This window comes from Chiloscyllium plagiosum, unplaced genomic scaffold (assembly GCF_037043375.1).
Source record: "Chiloscyllium plagiosum isolate Xiang-an unplaced genomic scaffold, Cpla_swu_hap1 HiC_scaffold_16, whole genome shotgun sequence".
Classification (NCBI taxonomy): domain Eukaryota; kingdom Metazoa; phylum Chordata; class Chondrichthyes; order Orectolobiformes; family Hemiscylliidae; genus Chiloscyllium; species Chiloscyllium plagiosum.
In genome coordinates this window covers 66,096,668-66,112,448 of record NW_028270154.1, presented here as the reverse complement: position 1 = coordinate 66,112,448, position 15,781 = coordinate 66,096,668, and positions in this window count along the sequence as shown.

The following is a 15,781-nucleotide window of genomic DNA, read 5'->3' as shown; positions in this document are numbered from 1 at the left end:
CTGAGAAGCACGGGTTGTGGGTCCCCAATCCCCCAAACCACCCATCTCCCTCATCATACTACGGGCATCTCCTAGGGTTTCTCCCCGTCCACTCAACATTATGGTTAATAACAGTGGTTTATAATGGGGGGGGGCAGTCTTCACTAGATGGTCTCTAGTCTGTCTACTAACATTTGTGTTATCTACCTCGTCCAGCACTCCCAGCAACAGGGCATCCCGCACACACAAACGGGTTAGCCTCTGAACCCCTTCCTTAATCGTTGTCCAAGTTCCTTCCAAGGGGGGCCAATCGGACGGGAAGGGATACTGTTCGGCCACTGCCCTGGCATACATCCCAAATAGGGTCCCCATACTGCGATCTATTACCATATCCTTGGCTTGGTTGCGGTACCCCAGGTCTATATACCCCAGGTACCGGCAGCATCCTTTGCTAATCCACCAAACTTGGGAGCATCCTGATAGTCTACCTGCACTTGTTGCCCCCCTTCCTCGAGGAGCCGAATTAGCCATAGCTCTAACGGCTCCCCAGGATTACGTCGGGTTTTCTGGGTGATAAACAGCACCTCATCGGTAGTGAAGTCTTCCGTTAATTCAGAGAATTCTGCGGGAGGCTGAGCCCGCGGTAATTCATGCATAATTGCCTCCCCTTGTTCATTCCGTATAGGGTTTCCTTTCTCATCTAACATTACCTCCCGTTGCACTGGGAGACGTCTCTGAACCTGCTTTCTCCTAACCACTGGTTTAGCTTGGAGTACGGGTGGGTCCTCTTCGTACTGATCATCTAAATCTCCCCAAATGTTCCCATCCCAATGATCGATATCCCACCGATCCCCGTTATTTAACTGGGCTACAAACGCCCGTACTTGTACCGGGTCTGGGGTTCGAGGGACCTTCCTTTTCTCTTTCCGTTTCTTAGCAGACAAATACATAATAGTTCGTCCTGCTAGTTCAGTTAATGCTGTCAATTCAGCTTTTAACTTCATAATTTCCTGCCTCAACATAGAGGCATCTCCCGAACTGAGTCCCTGCTCATGTTTCAGGAGGGCTAATTCTGCTTCAGCTTTTTGGCGCTTGTCTGACTGTTGTCTACAAGCCGCCGCACAGGCCCACATCCTCCGCTGTACCCCAGGCAATGGGTTCTTCGGCAGGACTGGGATCCTCTCAAGGGTGGACAGCAGCGACCCTGGGGTTCCTACGCCCTCGGCCTCCCAGTCCTCCGGTCGCCCCCCACCATTTCTCAAACAAACTGCCACGCCATGCCACGGCCCATGCCATCCCGGGACGGTCAGGACCTCCACAGTTTGTTCCTCTGGTTTCTTAGCCTTTTTCCAAAACATTGTTCTGTATCAAAATCTTTCCTCAATTGCGATTGATCCTGCCGGCTACGCCAAAATGTTTTAAAAAATTCTCAAGGTCAAGGACCAGGCTCGCAGGAAAGTAGTCTGACACAGAACAAACAGCCAAGAGGCGAGTCTGCTAGAATATAAGTGTTTTATTCCCCACAGTGTCACCACAACCAGTCTCGTACTTACAACGGGTCTGGCTTATACTCACTCTACATGTTACCAAAACTGGGAGCCGTCAGTTCTCGTAGAGCGGTTGCCAACAACCCACGCTCGGCGGTTAAACGTAACCCCGGAGCAGACTCTACCGAACTGGAGACTTCTCCAGCTGATATACCCTTTTCCAGATATAAACATTCATGTGAACAGCAGAGCAAGGCTAAAAAACACATTCCATTCTGGTTACATACAGATAAGAAGATTCACACGGGAAGGTGTATAACAAGATTCACACGGGACTAAGCGACACCTTCCATTTTCAGTTAGATTCACACATGTATTGGGACACAATTTTAACCCTTTCACCACAATGTCCCATGTTCAAAAAAGAAGGAACAAAAAAACAGGTAACTATCACCCAATTAACTTAATATCTGTCATTGAGAAAATGTTAAGGTCAGTTATAAAGCATGTAATTGTTGAACATTTAGAAATACATAATAATCAGATAGTCAACATTGCTTCAAGAAGTGGAAATCATGCCTAATAAATTTATTAGAATTATTTGAGGAGATAACATGGATAAAGGAGAAACAGAAAATAGAATATTTTTGGATTTCCAAAGGCAAATTTGAAAAGATAGCGCACAGAAGCATACTTAATGACATAAGAACCCAAGATGTCAAAGGTAGTGTATTAGCATGAATACAGCATAAGCTAACTAATAGGAAAGTATGCCACTGGAAAAGCACAGCAGGTCAGGCAGCATACGAGGAGCAGAAGAATCGATGTTTCAGGCATAAGCCCTTCATCAGGAATGATGCACGAGATGTTGATTCTCCTGCTCTTCGGATGCTGCCTGACCTGCTGAGCTTTTACAGTGCCATATTCTTCGACTCTGGTCTCCAGTATCTGCAGTCCTCAATTTCTCCTAACTAATAGAAAAAGAGTTGAGATAAGAGAGCATTTTCAGGACAACCTGTACATAGTGGTGTGCCGCAGGGATCAGTGTATGGCCACAATTGTTTTGAACACATATTAATGACTGAGATGAGGAAAGCGAATGTGCTATTGCTAATTTCTGGATAACACAAAAATAGGTAGGAAGGATGAAAGTAGGCAAGTGGTGAAGCTGACACAAGGATTCTATACATGATATAGACAGGTTAGGTAAGTGGAAAAAATCTGACAGAATATAATGTGAAGTTAAGCATTTTGGCAAGAACAATAGATGAGCTGAATATTATTTAAACAGAGAAAAACTACAGAAAACCCCTGCACAGAGGGATTCTGGAGTCCTTATTCATGAATCAAAAAAAGCTAACATCCAAGTTCAACAAATAAGAGGGAAGGCAAAAGGAATGTTGATTTCTATTTCAAAAGGAATGGACATAATAATAGGGAAGTCTTGTCAAGAAATTGAGGGTTTGGTTAAGAAAAAGAAGGAACCATTTCTCAGGTATTGACAAGATAGATTGAGTGAATCCTTAGAAGAGTATAAAGGAAGTAGGAGTATACTTAAGAGGGAAATCAGGAGGGCAAAACGGGGACATGAGATAGCTTTGGCAAATAGAATTAAGGAGAATCCAAAGGGTTTTTACAAATATATTAAGGACAAAGGGGTAATAAGGGAGAGAATAGAGCCCCTCAAAGATCAACAAGGCGGCCTTTGTGTGGAGCCACAGAAAATGGGGGAGATACTAAATTAATATTTTGCATCACAATTTACTGTGGAAAAGGGTATGGAAGATATAGACTGTAGGGAAAAAGATGGTGACATCTTGCAAAATGTCCAGATTACCGAGAAGGAAGTGCTGGATGTCTTGAAACAGTTAAAGGTGGATAAATCCCCAGGATCTGATCAGGTGTACCCGAGAACTCTGTGGGAAGCTAGAGAAGTGATTGCTGGGCCTCTTGCTGAGATATTTGTATCATCGATAGTAACAGGTGAGGTGCCGGAAGACTGGAGGTTGGCAAACGTGGTGCCACTGTTTAAGAAGGGTAAAGACAAGCCAGGGAACTATAGACCAGTGAGCCTGACCTCAGTGGTGAGCAAGTTGTTGGAGGGAATCCTGAGGGACAGGATGTACATGTATTTGGAAATGCAATGGCTGATTCGGGAGAGTCGACATGGCTTTGTGCGTGGGAAATCATGTCTCACAAACTTGATTGAGTTTTTTGAAGAAGTAACAAAGAAGATTGAGGATGGAAGAGCAGTAAATGTGATCTATATGGACTTCAGTAAGGCGTTCGACAAGGTTCCCCATGGGAGACTGATTAGCTAGGTTAGATCTCATGGAATACAGGGAGAACTAGCCATTTGGATACAGAACTGGCTCAAAGGTAGAAGACAGAGGGTGGTAGTGGAGGGTTGTTTTTCAGACTGGAGGTCTGTGATCAGTGGAGTGATCAGTGAGTACAAGAGTTGGGAGGTCGTGTTGCGGCTGTACAGGACATTGGTTAGGCCAATGTTGGAATATTGCATGCAATTCTGGTCTCCTTCCTATTGGAAACATGTTGTGAAACTTGAAAGGGTTCAGAAAAGATTTACAAGAATGTTGCCAGGGTTGGAAGATTTGAGCTATCGGGAGAGGCTGAACAGGCTGGGGCTGTTTTCCCTGGAGCATTGGAGGCTGAGGGGTGACCTTATAGAGGTTTACAAAATTATGAGGGGCATGGATAAGGTATATAGGCGAAGTCTTTTCCTTGGGATCGGGGAGTCCAGAACTAGAGGGCATAGGTTTAGGGTGAGAGGGAAAAGATATAAAAGAGACCTAAGGGGCAACGTTTTCATGCAGAGGGTGGTACGTGTATGGAATGAGCTGCCAGAGGATGTGGTGGAGGATGATACAATTGCAACATTTAAGAGGCATTTGGATGGGTATATGAATAGGAAGGGTTTGAAGTGATATGGGCCGGGTGCTGGCAGGTGGGACTAGATTGGGTTGGGATATCTGCTCGGCGTGGACAGGTTGGACCGAAGGGTCTGTTTCCATGCTGTACATCTCTATGACTCTATGACTACATAAGGCACTCCACAAAACACAACCAGAAAACTGTGGACAGTTTTCATCCCCTTATGGAAGGAAAGATATATTAGTATTTGTGGCAGACCAAAGAAAGTTTATTAGATTGATGCCAGGCTTGGGAAGATTATTTTATGATGAGCAGTTGAATAAACTGAGGCTGTACTCATTGGAATTTAGAAGAATGTGAGGCAATATTATTGAAAAATACAAGATTCTTATTGGCTTGTGAGGTAGATGTGGAAAAATCATTCACTTTGTGAGAACATCTAGGAGGAGAGAATATAATCTTAGTCATCTTTTGAAACATGAGGATGAGGAAAAGTTTAATTTCCGAAGATTGTGAGTCTATGAAATTCTTATGATAGACAGCTGTGGATGTTGAGTTGTTAAGTTAGTCAAGGATGAGATTTTTAATTGCAAGAGGAAACAAGGGTTATGGGAAAAGGGAAGAGGAGTTGAGCATTATCATGACCTCACTCTTTTGCCGTAATGGATCGTAGGAGCATAGGAATCAGCTCTTTGAGCCTACTCTCCCATTTGACATGATCATGGCTGATCTTATCCTGGTCTCAATTCCACTCTCTGCCTGCACCCCATAGTCCTTTATCAGAAACATATCTATTTCTGTCTTGAATCTGTTGATTGATTCTGTCTCCACTGCACTCTGGGGCAGTGAGTTCCACAAATACACAATGCTCATTTCAGTTTTGAACCAACCGTCTTTCACACTATATGTTTGACCTCTTGTTTGAGACTGATCCACAAGTGGGAACATGTGCTCAAATGTCCACCACAGTAATCCCCTTTAGCATTTTATGTATCTGAATCAAATCTTCCCTCACTCTTCTGAACTTCAATGAGTATAAGCCCAAGTGATTCAACTGTTTCTTATACAAAAATCCTTTCATCTATGGACTCAATCTGTTGAGCCTTATTTGGACTGCCTCAAGTGCTACCACATCCTCTCTCAATTCAGGAGACTAAACTGGACATAGGTGTGGTCCAGGTGTGGTCTCACCAATGTCTTATATAATTGTAACAGCATTTCTTTACTTCTGTAATCCAGTTGTTTTGCAATGAATGCCAGGATTCTATTTGCCTTTTCTATTGTGTGCTGCACCTTCATTCCTACTATGAGATTCATGCACAAAGATCCCTCCCAGATCGCGCTCTACTGATGCACTTTGAATCTGTTAGTATCCCTATCCCTGGACTGGGAGGCCTGGGTTCAAGTCCCACCTGCTCCAGAGCTGTGTAATCTCTGAAAAGGTTGATTAGAAAATAAGTTGAACTGCAGAGCTGACTCCATGGACTGAATAGCCTGCTTCTACTCCTACATGGATTTAAGATATTTATGGACTGAACATCCAGTGCTCTAAGGATCAGAGAAGTCCAAAGATTCACAACCTTTTGAGTGAAGAAACTTCCCGTCACTTCACTTCTAAGTGGCCAACCTTTTATTCTGAGACTGTGGTCCTGGGTTCTTGGCCACCAGCCAAGGAAAATTCTTTCACAAAACTTGCATTGTCATTTCTGACTCTTCTAACTTCGAGGGAATATAGTTCTTCTGCACTGCACTCCCTCATCCCAGGAAACATTCTGGTGAGCATGCATTGCATTCCTTCAAGGGTAAGCATATCCTTTCTCAGGTAAGGAGACAAAACAATATGTGACGATGCTGCTCCTTTAACAAGGTTATGTTGTCCTTGGTATTTCTTTCAAAGAGGTCACCAGACTCTGAGAAGTCTAAGTTGAAGGGTTTTAGGGCCAGTCTGATTATAGCTAACAGCGCCTCAGGCAACAGGCTTTCAAGTTAAAAAAAAAACACTTGTACAATGAAAGGGGAATGGCCAGTTCTCCCAGGTCAGCATTTTTTCTGGTTTGGTTTGATTTTTAGCAGTAGTATTGAAAAAGCTGCTGGACTGAAAGAAGCAGGTCCATGCTGTTCTCTCTCTGACTTCTCTCCTGTAAGAATCTGTGTTTGATTTTACCTTTTGTGCCAAGCGGTGTTTATGGGGATTGTTGCAAGTATTGGGAACAGCATCACTAAGTTGGGATAATCCGTTGGGTTTTTGGATAGGTTAAGTTATTCTATATTCTGTTCACCTTTGTTTGTGTTTCATTCAGTAATCTTGTAAATAAACTCTCCTGGAATATCCACTTTACATCTGTTTTAAATGACCCACAAAGTTAAGGTCTGGGCTACATTTTTGAAATGTTTTGAGGGGTCTGGCCTGGCCCATAAACTGCACACACAATATTCAATATGTGTACTCACAAATATCATGCGTAATTGCAGGGTGATGTTTTAACACTTATAAATATCCTTTTTCTTGTTAGGTGATGAAAACCAAGTGGAGGTATGTTAGTTTTATGAAAAATGTGACAGGTTCAGATGGAGTAAATAAAGAAAAGCTATTTTCATTCAGTGAAAAGCCCAACACAGACTCAATCCATCTGTCCTGTAATGTTCTATGATAATTTAAAACATACAACTCGCACTGCTCATATAATTACAGATTATGGGTTTATTCCCTTCTCTCTAGTTGTCTTCATCTCTGTCATTATGTATTATTTTTGTCCCCCTGAGCAAAAACTTGGATGTTTCTCTGAAAAAGAACACACTCTGGTGCAGGTTTATCCATTTCTAGATGAACGTCTATGATCCCTACCACCATCACAATCCACCCCAAATAAATTAGTTACATACCTGTTTATGATAGTAAGCTATCACTCATGATGTTTGATTGTTCATTGAATTGAATTAGAAACAAATAAACAATAGTGAAACATTACTGTATTTGAGTAGTTGGCAAAGCTCAACAAAGAAAGAAGTGAGGGTGACAAAGATTAAATACGTGGGTAAGCTAGCCAGTAATATTAGAAAGAGTGCTAGAGTGCAATAGATATATTTAAGGCAAAAGAGAGGCACAAATAGACATTGGGCCACTGGAAAATGATGCTGGAGAAGTAGTAATGTTGATGTATATTTTGTACCACAAATACAGACAACACAAGTTTCAGTACAACGGTAGCTGCTTTATTATTGGACAGCCGGCGAGAGATTCTCAATGTCCCCAAAAGTAGTCATGCATCTACTTGTGGTGTCACTTCTCCACGAATCTCTGCTTGACACACAAAGGCAGTACTTTTTATAAGAATAATACAAAATGTCTATAAGTCAAATGGTTGATTGTCATTACATTGTTTAAGATGGGCAATTATAATTTTATAAGCCTCGGTGATTGTCGATGCCCTGTGATAACTAGTGGATGGATTACAGGGACTGGTTATCGTATTCTTCATAATCATATGTTGATGGGAAGAGATTAAAACAGAAGGGCTTTGCCTGTTCTCAATGGGGAATTCACATACCTATGCTAATACGGAGGGGAAAGTGAGGACTGCAGATGCTGGAGACCACAGCTGAAGAAGGGCTTATGCCCAAAACGTCGATTCTCCTGTTCCTTGGATGCTGCCTGACCTGCTGCGCTTTTCCAGCAACACATTTTCAGCTCTAATACGGAGGGGAACCAAGATAATGGGAGCAGGAGGCAGTTTAACAGGGTTGTGGCCAAGGCTATCAGTCTTGTCGTGGGACAACAAATATTTTTGCCTGAGGCTGAAGGGGAATCCACATGTGTAGTTCCAATGGATTCCTTTTCTCGACTTCAGTCAGCCTCCTCCCTACTGAGTTTTTTTGTCTATTCTGTAAGAGGACAGACATGCAATTGATACTGCAGTGAGTCTCTTTGGTTATGGAATGTTTAACCCTTGAGTTCCCAGTATGCCTTGAAAGAGAAGTAAAACATGGAACTGATCCCTTTGTGGTTTTCTAACTTCCTCAGTAATGGGGAACAAATAAATGGCAGAGGAATTGAATAAGTACTTTGAGTCAATCTTCACAGTGGAAGACATAAGTAATATCCCAAAAATTCAAGAAAGTCGCTCAGTGGAAGACATGAGTAATATCCCAAAAGTTCAAGAAAGTCAGGGTTGGGGCGGGGTGGGGGGGTGGGGGGGGGGGGGGGGGGGGTAGCAAAGATGAGTATGGTAGCCATCACCAAGGAAAAGGTGCTAGAAAAAACTGAAAGGTCTGAAAGTGAATAAATTGCCTGGATCAAATGGGCTACACCCTAGAGTACTGCAGGAGAAAGCTGAAGAGATAGTGGAGGCTTTAATAGTGATCTTTCAGACATCACTGGAGTCAGAGAGGGTCCCAGAGGACTGGAAAATTTATAATGTAACCCACCTGTTTAAGAAGTGAGTAAGGCAAAAGATGGGAAATTGTAGGGTGATTAGCCTGCCCTCAGTCGTTGTTAAGATTTTGAAGTCCATTGCGAAGGATGAGATTTCTGAATACTTAGAAGTTCATGGTATAATAGGGCAATGGTTTCATTAGGGGGAGGTCATGCCTGACAAATCTGTTAGAATTCTTTGAGGAGGTAATGAGCAGGGTAGACCAAGGAGAGTCAATGGATGTTATGTATCTGGACTTCTAAAAGGTGTCACACAGGAGGCTGCTGAGTAAGATAAGGGCCTATGGTGTTAGAGGCCAGGTATTAGTGTGAATAGAAAATTGGCTGTCTGGCAGTAGGCAGAGAGTGGGGAGAAAAGGGTCTTTCTCAGGATGGAAAGCAGTAACTAGTGGTGTTCCACAGGAGTCGGTATAGGGACCACAACTTTTCACTTTATACATGAATGATCTGGATCAAGGAACTGAGGACATTCTGACTAAGTTTGCAGATGATACAAAGGTAAGTGAAGGGGCAGGTAGTATTGAGAAGGTGGGGAGGCTGCAGAAAGATTTAGACAGGATAGGAGAGTGGGCAAAGAAATGGCAAATGAAGTGCAATTAGGAAAGTATGAGGTCATTCACTTTGGTAGGAAGAAGAGAGGCATGGACTATTTTCTAAATCGGGTGAAAATTCAGAAATCTGAAATGCAAAGGGACTTGGTAGTCTTGGTCCAGGTTTCTCTTAAGGTAAATGTGCATGTTGGGTCAGTAGTCAGGAAGGCAAATACAATGTTGTCATTTGTTTGGACAGGTCTAGAACATAAAAGCATGGATGTACTTCTGAGGCTTTGTAAGGCTCTGTTTTTTTTAAAGAGTCTAGTTACATTTAGAATATTGTGAGCAATTTTGAGCCCCATAGCTCAAGCAAGAACGGTTGCAGAGGAGGTTCACAAGGATGATGCAGGAATAAAAGGCTTATCACATGAGGAAAGTTTGAGGACTCTGGGACTATACTTGATGGAGTTTAGAAGGATGATTGAAACTTGTAGAATAGTGAATGGCCTGGACAGAGTGGACATTTGGAAAATGTGGATTTTGGGCAGGATGTAGAAACGGGCGGTGCGGGTTGTGGGACTATGAGGTTGGAGGCGGTGGATGGGAGTTCCTCTGAGGTGATGAGGTTATGGATGGTCTGGGAGATGATGGTTTGGTGGTGAGAGGTGGGGTCATGGTCAAGGGGGCAGTAGGTAGAGGTGTCTGCGAGCTGGTGTTTAGCCTCAACGTTGATTCTCCTGCTCCTTGGATGCTGCCTGACCTGCTGCGCTTTTCCAGCAACACATTTTCAGCTCCTATGTCTTATGGTCTTATTAAGGTATTACTTGAACAGCCATGAATGGGACGACAATAAATAAGTTCCAGATAGCTAGACAACGAAGAAAAGATATTGAGGAATTCTGAACAAGATGAAAAATCAAATTCTATTGGAGTGGTTGATAATGACAATTGATTTTTGTTGATTATTGCCCCATGGTTACAGACTTGTAGAAATTGTTCATGAATTTGGTAGAGGGAGAGATGGACTCAGACCTGGGGAGGTGACTATAATCATACAAACATTTAACTTTGTTAGAGAAGAAAGGCAAGTTGAAGTCAGGGCAGCAGTCGGCAAGTGCAAATGGATCAGAGATTTTGTCAAGGATGATGTGATGGTTTTGAAGGGAGTAGAATGACTGTAGACAGGAAACTTAACAATATGAATTGTAAGATTACAGAAAGGGCAAGTTAAATGGAAAGGGAACTGAAGGAACAAGTAATGATACTCAGGGAAAATGTGCTTGGGAAAAGTTTTGTAGGGCTTGACTGGGTGGGAGACATTTGGGTTAGACCATGTGTTCTGATGAAGACTTCGACAGAGTTTAAGCCTGATAATGTGACTGGTGTCAAGGGATCTGGATTAAAGGCAGAAGGTGATATGTCAGTTAATTGTGATCTGATTAGATGGCAGAATAGACTTCCAGAATGCAAGACCTGTTTATTTTCCTATGAAAACATTCATGAGCTGATCAAATTTAGTGTTTAAGGTGCATTCTCAAGGAGATAGAGAGAGACTTGTATGGAACTGGCTAACTTCTTGCAAAAGTGACCCTGGGCTATTCTTGACATTATAGCATTGGTTATTAGCAGCTCTTTGCATTGAACATTGTCCATCTTTCAACCGTCACATTTCGAGCTAGCTGTTTTTAATCTAACGTCTATACAAGGACACATAAAAAGAGAGGGAGGGTTATATAACAATTAGAAGTGATTTTATTCCTCCTGAGCATGGGAACAGATACTGATTGTAGCATTCCAATTGCCTCCTAGCTAACATAGCGCAAAGCACAGTTGAATGTTAACATCTCCTGGTCTGTATTACTTAGTGCTACTACATAGAGATAATTGAGGTTTAGATAAGAATGCTCACTCTCAGTAGGAACTGAGTACTTAGTAAGTGTGAAATTATAATCATATTTGACTACTGAGGGTTATTTTTAACAACACCCTGTGAATTTATCTCTCATGGAGCTGGCTCTATATAAGCATATCTCACTTACATATTTTAGATTCTGCATGCAATTTCATTTTCTTACTATATTCATGATCACTTCAATGTTAATCAGTATCTACAAAAATGAAAAACAGAAAGTAATGTATTTCTGAGCTTTACTGAGAGTTCAACATTGTGCAACAAATGGCATGTTTAGTCTTGACTATTCAAGATGTGGAAGCATGTATGACTTCTTAGCAATGCTATTTCTACAGGGCTCCTCTAACTATCAATTTGTTCGTGTTTTCGCAGGAATGTTTGAGTCATATTGATACCATGTTCATACAGGTACTTCAGAAGATTATGGCACTTGCAGATAAAAATTCAGTAGCTCTGGGAATTTTATACTACCAGCTAATGATGAGGTGCAGTGTGGTGCTGAATGTCCCGTTGAGTGGTTGCAAGGTGGTCAAGTTGTATGAGTCTATTACCTCTTAAAGCTAGCCTACAGTAGTTAAGGAAAACCTGCAGTGTGGCTGCAGACATCAGTGGGAAGAATTGTCTAACCTATAGGGAGAACTTAAAATGGCACAACATGGCAGACGATGGGTTCCTAGATTTTCTGATGCAGTCTTGAACGCCCTGGTACAGGAAAAGAGCAGGAGGAGAGGTGCCCTATTTACACAAGGAGTGCAGGAGGGCCTCCAGAACAGAAAGTGGAAGCAGATAGAGGTTGAGGTGAACATGTGAATTTATGATCAAGGAATAAGAATAGGCTACTCGACTTTTCAAGCTTGCTGTGGCATTCAATTAAATCATACCTGATATGATTTTATTCTCAACTCTGCATTCCCGCATATCCCCAATAATTCATTCTCTTGGTATATATGAAACCAGCTTCCTCTGCCTTAAAATTATTTAAAGTTTCCAAATCCACTGCCTTTTGAGGAAGGGAATTCCAAAGACTCACAACTCTCTGAGAGAAAAAAATATTTCCTCATCTCTGTATTAATGAGTGACTCCCTACTTTTAAACTATAACTTCTAGTTCTAGATCCAGGTTTAAGACAAAGACTATCCCTCTAAGAATCTGGATACAATGCTGGAAAAGGTTTGTTGATCTCACTGTAGTGGTCAAGATCAGTGAATTCTTATTCTTTACCACATCCTATCAACTGCACTGCCAGGCACACTCCCTGTACAACCCATAAGGCTTCAGACATTCACCAAACAACTCATAACTGCCATTTCGAGTTCACCTCACCAGCTACATTTCCCACTCCTTCAAGCATCGTATGTATATTTCGCAGCCTGCACATACTGTCAACCATGATAGCCACATCAACGTAGCTCATTGCACCATGTTCATGGTCACAATACACGGTTGCATAACAAGGTAATGCACAACCTAAGGTATCCAGTTAATTTACTCACTCCATGGTGAAGGAAGTGATGACTACAACTGGACCAGATATTCCTTAGGTTATGGCTAAGAAGTGAAGCTAAGACAGTAGAAAATTATGCTCCAGTCTAATCTACTTCTAACATTGCACTGCCCTCTTAACCTATAATCCCTCCCAATATATAAACTGAGTGTTAGTGAGCACCACATTATTGTCCCATTAACCCTCCCACTTCATCACAACTCCACACTTGCAAGTTTCCTAAGTTGGATACCAAGTACTACTATCATTGAATGTTTACAGAACAGAAGAAAGATCAAGAAGAACAAGATACCGATGACAATTAAATATTGCCAATACATCTACTATTAACAATTACTTGCTCAGATATTGGCACCATAATTTAAAGAGTAGCTTCGAGGGAGGTCGTGAGTCAATCAGGCATCTGATCAGGGGAATTGAGTATTCAGCTACTAGATTTCCAGATTACAAGATGATCCATACATTCTGCTATGAAATTGAATGCTTTGGGGAGTACACGTACAATGAAATGTTTAGTATATTGACTAACCTGCCAGAAATCTGTCACTGAGAGAAAGTGAGGGCTGCAGATGCTGGAGATCAGAGAGAAAGTGAGGGCTGCAGATGCTGGAGATCAGGAGAGATTCCTGAAGAAGGACTTATGCCCGAAACGTCGATTCTCCTGTTCCTTGGATGCTGCCTGACCTGCTGCGCTTTTCCAGCAACACATTTTCAGCAGAAATCTGTCACTACCATGATGATGCTGTTCCTTTCGCAAGGTTATGTTGTCCTTGGTTTTTTTTAAAATGGGTTTTAAAAGGCAGAGCCTTCGATTTGTCTGGGATTAAGCCACTTTGATTATGGCTAACAGATGCTGCCAAAGGCAGCAATTAGGGAAAAGGGCTTTTAGGACTTTTTAAAACACTTGTACAATGAAAGGAGAGTGGCCAGTTCTCCCAGTTAAGGGATTTTTCTAGTTTGGTTTAGTTTTAGCTGGGGACTCAAGAAACTGCTGGGGATGGAGCAGCAATCTGTTGGAAGCTGCTGGAAAAAAAAGAGATTTCATGTTTCAGCCAATGATCCCGGGCTGATCCTCTCTGCAATCTCTCTCTCTCTCCTGTAAGAACCTATGTTTGAATTTACCTTTTTGCCAAAGGGTGTAGTTATGGAACGTTGAAGGAAATCAGAACAGTTCTTTGTTAAGTTGCGGGAATGCCATGTCAGTCGAGTTTTCAAATAGTTATTCTAAGTTCTGTTTTCTTTTTCTGGTGTTTCATTCAGTAGTCTGTAAATAAATTTTGTTTTGTTTAAAACTGAGTGGCTTGATCAGCCCTGCTTAAAACAACTACAAACGTTGGGCTCTAGGCTACCTTCTTGAATTGTTTTGAGGGGTTCTGGTCTGAATCATAACACTACCTAGAAGGGTTCTGGATCCAACTTGGTGCAATACTTTGGAAGAACTTGAACTCATTCTATCCAACATTGAAGTGATGCCAACATCAGAAGAACATTTGTTGACTTGACTAATGACTTAATGGTCAATATCCCAGCTTCCATTGCAACACAAACAGAAGCTAGGCAATGTCTAATTGTTGTAATGATAGCCTAAACTGAGGACATCAAATTACATCTTGTTATCTCAATTCCAGTCTCAAATTTGCTTTTTGGGTTTCTCAATATTCCAGTAATTTGCATTCCCACAGATAACTGGAATGGCTGAGGTGTCATCTCAGAAAGTAACAGGGGTCCATTGTTACAATTTCTGTTTTGTTTTAAAGTAGAAAAACTTCAAAATCTCAGATTTTTAAAATTAAAGACGTGATGCCAAAATATTCCATGGGTTAAAAAGAAACTTTCATTATACAGTAATCAAACAAAATTAACCACTCATATGCTTAAAACCCACAATTAACATGTGTTGAATATGAATTATCAGGCAAATTGTAGTCAATTATAGACAATAAATTACACAGTTAATGGCTGATACAATTAAGACAGACTTTAGAAATTGGTTCAGAAGTTCACAATATGGTCAACAAACTCAGTCACAAGGTTTATTAAAACTCTAAGCTTCTTACAAAGTATTTCAAATTTTCTTCTCTTAGGACTGAGCCTGATCCCCAGCTAACAGCAGAATAGAAGAAACAAAAGTTCCATGGGGTTGGTGTTCACCAAAATTGACATAATTCTGGAGAACCTCCTTAGCGCTGCTTGTGATGGTTGAAATGGTGTTGATCTTGGAGTAACAGAAACAGTTGTTTTATTTTATTTTATTTTCAGATTCTGAATCTGATCGCTTCCTTCTTCTTGTCTACTGTACAGTGGACTCATCAACTGATACTACTGAGCTGCAATAGATTTATCTTTTATATAGCCTCAATCACAGCTTGATAACCATAGATTTCATCATATCTTGAAATGTAAACCTTCCAGCCTTCTCAGGATGACAGTGATCTTCTTCTCACCACTGTCACTGGCAGCATCCCTGATTGTTACCTATCAATGATGCAATTCATGGCATTGCCCTGCCCAGGCTAAGATGGAGGACACTCAAACCGGGCCTAATAAATCTAAAGTGAGTCTTTTAGGCCCCTCAATGATATCCAGCAAGGTAATCTTCAGATCAACCAAGTATTAAAGCCACCAAAGTAGCCTAAGGAGAATTTGGACAAAAAAACGCCCACAAACTTGGCATTACGAGAATACACTAGGTAAAGAGTTATGATTTTGTACAGAATAGAGTCATGGAGTCATAGAGATGTACAGCCTGGAAACATACCCTTCGGTCCAACCTGTCCATGCTGACCAGATATCCCAACTCAATCTAGTCCCACCTGCCAGCACCCGGCCCATATCACTCCAAACCCTTCCTATTCATATACCCATCCAAATGTCTCTTAAATGTTGCAATTGTACCAGCCTCCACCACATCCTCTGGCAGCTCATTCCATACACATACCACCCTCTGCGTGAAAAATTGCCCCTTAGGTGTCTTTTATATCTTTCCCCTCTCATCCTAAACCTATGCCCTCTGGTTCTGGACGTCCCGACCACAGGGAAAAT